This window comes from Vombatus ursinus, unplaced genomic scaffold (genome assembly GCF_900497805.2).
Source record: "Vombatus ursinus unplaced genomic scaffold, bare-nosed wombat genome assembly UNPS02004698.1, whole genome shotgun sequence".
Taxonomy (NCBI): domain Eukaryota; kingdom Metazoa; phylum Chordata; class Mammalia; order Diprotodontia; family Vombatidae; genus Vombatus; species Vombatus ursinus.
In genome coordinates this window covers 793,758-801,256 of record NW_020944476.1, presented here as the reverse complement: position 1 = coordinate 801,256, position 7,499 = coordinate 793,758, and positions in this window count along the sequence as shown.

Here is a 7,499-nt window from a genome sequence, read left to right as displayed (position 1 = left end):
AGTATCTGAGGTCAGGGTTGATTTTTTAATTTCTAATTATTAATTTATTTCTAATGCTAAATAAATTATTCCATTTGAGTTTTAGGTTATAATTCTATTTCCGTGTCATAATTACAACATAACAAGAGAAGTAGTAGTAGTAGTATCCACTTCACGGTATTGTTGTGAATAAAATCTTTACAAGCCTTAAAGCATTATGGAAACAATGTCACATTATACACACACACACACACACACACACATACAATGTCATATGTATGTATACATACATATATAAGCAATACTGTAGATAGATAAATGATATCATTTATATGGTTTACAAAGCACTTTCCTGACAACCATCCTGTGAGGTGGGAAGTATAAATATTATTATCCTCTTTTTATAGATGGGGAAGCAGGATCAGAGTTCAGTGACTTGCCCAAGGTCATACAGTTAGTAGAAAAGCTAGGCCTTGAAGTAGAGGTTTAAAAAATTCCAAATCAAGACCTCTTTCCACTTTTATCCCTGATAGATTACATAGTTTTACACAGAACCATATAACTTAGGGCTGGAAAGGTCTCTTACAATTTAGGAACCAGAGGCCCAGAATAGGAAAGTCACTTGCTCTTATCACAGAGTTAGTAAATGGACCAGGATTCAAACCCAGGTCCTATGACTTAAAATCTAATGAATATTCCATATTTTTTCTATTTGCAAATGTAGATAGCGTCAAATGTATAAGACATCCCCAAAAGAGTATTGGTGAGATTAAATTGGATGTTAAAAATATATTCTTAAAAATAGTATTTTATTTTTTCTAATTACATGTAAAGGCAAATTTTAACCTTCATTTAAAAATTTTGAATTTCAAATTTTTTCTCTCCCTCCTTACCTCACCTTCTCTCTCCCTAAGATGATAAGCAATTTGACATAGGTTATATATGTGTAATCATGTTGATTGAAAATATATTCTTGCAACTCCTAAAATTTGTTTATCTACTTTTAAAAAAACAACAAACAACAAAAAAAACCTGAATATCTTACAAAAAAAACCCCTTTTTACTGTCCTCTTTTCCAAAGAGATTCACAGATTATTTGTTGCTGTTTTGGCATTTTTTTCAGTCGTGTCCAACTCTTTGCTGATCCCATTTGGGGTTTTCCTGGCAAAGATGCTAGAGTGGTTTGCCATTTCCTTCTCCAGCTTGTTTTATAGATGAGGAAACTGAAGCAAAAGGGGTTAAGTGACTTACCCAGGGTCACACAGCTAGTAAGTGTCTGAGGCCAGATTTGATCTCAGGTTTTCCTGACTCTAGGGCCAGGTGCTCTATCCACTGTGCCACCTTGCTGCCCTCAAAGAGAATAGAAGAAATAAAAACTTATGTCCTTGACTGGAGCCGAGTAGTTGGCTTACAAAGCTGCTTCAAAGCATTTTGTTCACACACACACACACACACGCACACACACACATGCACACACACATACACACAGAGTTGCCCATTGCCAAGATTCAAAACATGCTTCATAAAAGAAGTGATTATTATCACATGCTTACTAAAAGCTTTGACCTTCCCGGAAGAAAGCCATTTTTCAACAATGAGTCTTCCTAATTAAAAAACTTATATTAGCTAAGTAAATGATACAATCTTCAGCCATTAAAAATTATATCTCTTAGGCTACAATATATGGGCAAGACTGTACCTGTACAAGGTACACCCCTTGTGTATGATGTTGAGAACTTTCTCAAGTTGTATTATAATTTTAGGGTTTTTTTTCTGTTTCTGCATTAATGAATAACTTCTAAGCTACCAAATCTTTGGGAGAAATGATTTCAAGTCATTCATCCACATTCACTCACATTTAACTTTTAATTCAATGTCAATTTGGCTCTCAGAAATTAATCCTCACCATCCTTAAAATTCATGTGGAATGAACCTTTTTTCACTTCTTTAGAGCTCTTTTTTCTAAGGGAAACTCCTGAGAGACTAAATGATTCTAGGGATGGGGAAATGTTGTCTAGACAAGGGTCAAACTTGCAGCCCACTACCTGCCAAACTTCCAAAAGTTGTTGTTCAGTCATGTCCAACTCTTTGTGACCCCATTTGGGTTTTCTTGGCAAAGATACTGGAATGGCTTACCATTTCCTTCTCCAGCTCATTTTACAGATAAGGAAACTGAGGCAAACAGGGTTAAGTGACTTGCCCAGGGTCACACAGCTAATAGGTGTCTGAAGCTGGATTTGAACTCATGAAGATGAGTCTTCCTGATTCCAAGCCCAGTGGTCTATCCACTGCTCCACTTAGCTGTGACCCAAATCGAATTAAACAATAAATAGAAGATGTTTATCAAAATCAGTAAAAATACATTATACAACATAGATAATGTTAATTTGTGTTTTTTTAAGTCAGTGTGCAGCTTGCAGGGCTCTCTATTTGTTTGACATCATTGTTTTAGATGACCACCCATTACAAGTCAGGAGTCAATCTAAAAGCCAAATCAAGGCAAAAACCTCATTAATTGATGATTAGAGTCCATGAGATAATACCTGAGCAATTTGTAGCCATACTGAGGCAGCAAGGCACAGTGGAGTCAAAGGATGTGGGTTCAAATCTCCAATGCTTCCTATGTATGTGACCTTGGGTAAGTCACCTAACTTCTCCTGGTCCTATAACAGACTGAAACACACTTTATAAAACAAAAGGATTGGACTAACTGGTCTCTAAATTCTCTTCTATCTTTAGGTCTGTAGATTCTCTGGTATTAGAATAGAGATAGAGATTGACCTGTGCAGGGAACTCCTCAGGAGGAAAAATGCAGGTTAACCCCTTCTCTGCAGCTTAGATACTTAGAGAGTTTCCTAAAGCTGTGGACTCAGATGCAAGTCCTTTTGGGATCTTTTACTATGCAAATAAAACTATTCCATTTTGAAGCCTTGTAAGTCTGAGTGCTTATAAGGGAAGCTGGTGGCTTAAGGCTACCAGATTCTAAAGTTCTGAGGTTGCATTTGAATGGGGAAATGAGCCACATAAGTGAGAGGTCTTGAAAGTACACCCAGGCCCTTCAAATCAACTTGAACTGAGTCTGAAGGAGGTTAAATGACTTGCCTAGGACCACACAGCTAATGTATATTAAAGGTGGCACTTGAATTCAGGGCTTCCTGGATGGTTCCCTATCCACTGGGTCATGTTGCCTCTTTCCTGTAGTGAAAGGAACAAGAAATTTGGGTCCTGCTGCTTGTCTAAGCATTTGCTCTTATTTATGAGAAAAGGGAGAGGGATACTCCGATCATGTTTTACTTCAGAGAAATTTCATGTAAATTAATGCTTTGCCTCAGATTAAAACATCCTTGATGACAAACATAGAATAGTTCAAGGGTAACAAAGGAAATTTAAATGAAGGTTGTCATATTTTTTTGAGGGAGAAAAAGAGAGATTAAAGATTAAAAGTGTTGTCTGTTCAAGTCTTATTCTCTATGTTCTCAACCTTATGGTCTATAACTCAAGTCAAAGAGGAACTCAGCACTTTGCTAATCATTGTGAGGGCTACAAAAGAAGTAGAAGGAAGATATAATCCCTTTGAAAATCCACAAAGCTCCCATGCCTGAATTACAGCAATAGCTCCCTAATTAACCTCTCTGTTTCTAGTCTTTCCCCTCTCCAGTTAATCTTGGATAACACAGATTAATCTCGCTGAAACACTGCTTTCATCCCTTGATTCTTATATTTAATAGCTTTCCACTGCTTCGGGATAAAATTCTAACTCCTCTGAGTGGCTTTCAAGGCCCTCCCATAATCTGCCCTCACTCTATCCAAGTTTAACTAACTCCCTGTGGGAACCCTCCTGTGGGAACCCTCCATTCCAGCCAGACCAGTCCTTGTCCTTTTCTATAATCATACACAAAGCATCTACAACATTGTACCTTTTGGCTCATACTCTGATTTTCAACCTGGAAAGTCATCCATCTTGCCTTCCCCTTCCAAGTTCTACCCATCCTTCAAAATCCAAGTTCATCTCTTCTTTGAAGCCTTGCTCAACTATACTACCTCATGCTGACCTTTCTTTTGTCTTAGCATTCTTTGCCTTCTCTATTCTAGCCAACTCAAATACAGCTAGCCTCCATCAGCTTTTGCTTGAAAAAAACTCCTATGAAGGGGAACCCATCTCAGACGACTGACCTCTCTGGCTTCCTTTAAGTCCCAACTTCAATTCTACCTTCTACAGGAAGGTTTCTCCAACCGCTCTTACCTTTATTGCCTTCCCTCTGTTAATTATTTCCTATTTATCCTGTATATAACTTACTTTTCTATATTTGTTTGCTTGTTATCTCCCCTATTAGATTGTAAGCTCCTTAAAGGCAGGGACTGTCTTTTTGTATCCCCATCACTTAGGACAGTGCCTGGCACATAGTAGGTACTTAATAAATGTTTATTGATTGATTGGTTGAGGCCCCATCAGGACTTGGAGTTAGGAAGAAGTGATCAAATCCCTCTTCAGATACTTACTAGTTGCTGTGTGGCCCTGGACAAATCACATATCTTCTCACAGTCTCAGTTCCTCAACTACAAAATGAATTAATTGAACTAGGTGGCTTCTATGGTTGCCAGTAGCTTTAACTCTATGATCCCATGACTCCTGTTCACATTTAAAGAATTCTAATTGTCTGGAAGTTTTTTTCTTACAGCAATCTTAAATTTGACTCTTTGAATCTTCTGTCCTTTCTTTCTACTTTCATCTTCTGGCCACATGGCTGCCATTCATATACTTAAAAACATTGATTATGGACCCTACCCTACCCCAAATCTTCTATTCTTCATTGATCATATATGCCACCTCCCCCCCATATGATACCATACGATCTTAAGGTTCATTACCAACTTCATTAACCTCTAGCTGGTCTTCAGTTTATGTGGACAGACAATGGCAGAGAACAATGTTATTATTGTTTTTCTGGTCTTGGCCTTTAAGTCTCCCTGAACAAAGCCCCAGATGGCATTAGCTCTTTTGGCTACCATATCACACTGTTGATTCATGTTGAACAGATTATACTAATCTTTGATGGCTAGCTAATGTAGTAGTATATGACAAGGGAAGGGAATGGAAAGGAACAAGCATTTATTAAGTGCCTACTGTGTTCCAGGTGCTTTACAAATCTTAACTCATTTGTTCCTCGAGACAATGTGAGAGATAGGTGCTATTATTATCCCCACTTTACAGTTGAGGAAACTGAGGCAGACAGAAGTTAGGTGACTTGCTAGTAAGTGTATGAGGCTAGATTTGAACTCAGGTCTTTCTGACTCCATTCCCAGTACTCTATCTGTTGTGCCACCTAGATTCTTGTCATCTAGGGTTGAAGTTAATACAACACAATTTTTTTTAATTTTTAAATTTATTTATTTTTAGTTTTCAACACTTACTTCCACAAGATTTTGAGTTCCAGATTTTCTCCCCATCTCATCCTTCCCCCCACCCCAAGATGGCATGCATTCTATATACCCCTTTCCCTAATCTGCCCTCCCTTTTTTCTCTCCCCTCTTCTCTTATCCCCTTCCCCTTCTATTTTCCTATAGGGCAGGATAGATTTCTATACCCCATTTCCTGTATTTCTTATTTCCCAGTTGCATGTGAAAACAATTTTTTTAACATGTGTTTTTAAAACTTTGGGTTCCAAATTTTCTCCCTTCCTCCCTCCCCACCCACCCTCATTGATAAGGCAAGCAACTTGATATAGGTTACACATGTGTAGTCATGCAAAACACTTCCACAGTAGTCATGTTGTGAAAAACTAAGTATATTTCCCTTCATCCTATCCCACCCCCCATTTATTCTATTCTCTCTTTTGACCCTGTCCCTCCTCAGAAGTATAACACAATTTTTATCAGGATAAATATAAAGTCTTACATTTGGATAAATATAAAGCCATATACAATATTGGGGAGGTAAATCTAGACAGCAGTACATCTTTAAAAAAAAAAACCCTGAGGGTTACAAGCTTAATATAAGTCAATAGGCATTCAAATATTTATCAGTGATAGTAATGAAATACAAGGATAGCCTACCTGATTATTTTACTCTGCATTGGTTTGTATGTCTTTCTGTACTTCTATGAATTCTTCCTATTCATCCTTTCTTAGGGTGCAGTAATTTTCCATTGTATTCACAATGTATGCCACAATTTGTTTAGGCATTCAGGGGGTGTGCTGGTAAATGTTTAACAGTCTCTGAGGGGGAAAAATGTATTGCAGTACACATTTTAAAATTAATTGTATTATTAACATTTCAATTAACAAAATAACAAATTAAGCTCTGATTTGTAGCATTTGCTAATTTTCAAGATATAAATATTCATACTGAAAATTTAACAATCAGCTCTTAAGAGGTAGTTTAAGCCAGCTCCAGAACAGGACTACCCATTCTCCAGTCTATAAACACCTATTTTATTTCCAGTTCTTTGCTTCCTGCCATTATTTTTAAGTTTAAAAATACTTATTGGGCACATACTAAGGGGGAATAGAAATAAGGATAACTTAATCCCTACCCTCAAAAGAGATTATAGTCTTTTAAGGACACACACACACACACACACACACACACACACACACACAAAACAAAACAAAACTATGTAACATTATAAAACACATATGCAAGGTTGTTACATTATTTGATAGTGGTATAAGAAGTATATAGGAGTTTAGAGGGCAGAAAGGATTAAGTTTCAGCCCTCTTCAATTCTGGAAACTAAAAGCTTTGAGCGACCCTGAAACATGAGATTATGGGCAAGGGGCCTAAGTCAAACTGAGGAGGGTTGGACATGACTTTTGGACCTTGTCCCAGACCAAGGCAAATTTTGCAGTAGGAAATGGGAGAAAAGTCTGGACAAATATTTCAGGCTCTGGTTTTTCTTTCTGTGGGTTTGGGGATATTTATTTTTTGGCTGGGAGGGAAGGGAGATAGTAGATGAAAATAGCATCATGTTGTAATGGAAAGAGTACAGGTCTTGAAGTTGAAAGACCTGAGTTTGAGTTCTGGTCATATCCTGTCACTTCCTATGCCTCGATTTCCTCATCTATAAAATAAGGATAACAATTTTTAGTACAATCTATCCTATAATGTTGTGGTGAGGAAAAACCCTTTACAAATGATTGCCCTGATCCTAGCTCCTACCTATGAGTGTCAAATGAGGTAATACATAGAAAGTGCTTTGCAAGCATTAAAGCATTACATAAATTTCCATTATTATTATTAAATTGGAAGACAGGACTGGGTAATTCCCGGAGTACCTTCTCATTCCTCCCATCCTCCCCTTACAACCTCTCGGGTGAGGCCCCTCCCTGACTATAGCCCCTCCATTGCAATCAATTGGGTCCCACACCTGCAAGTTTACATTGACAGAGGAAGGAGAATCTGGGGAAACACCGTGGGAGGAGGAGGGAGAAGGGAGGGGATAGGGTATAGACAGACTGCAAACAATGGAGGAAAGGGGGAGGGGGAAGGGAGGGCCACTGAGTCCCTACAGGACACAACA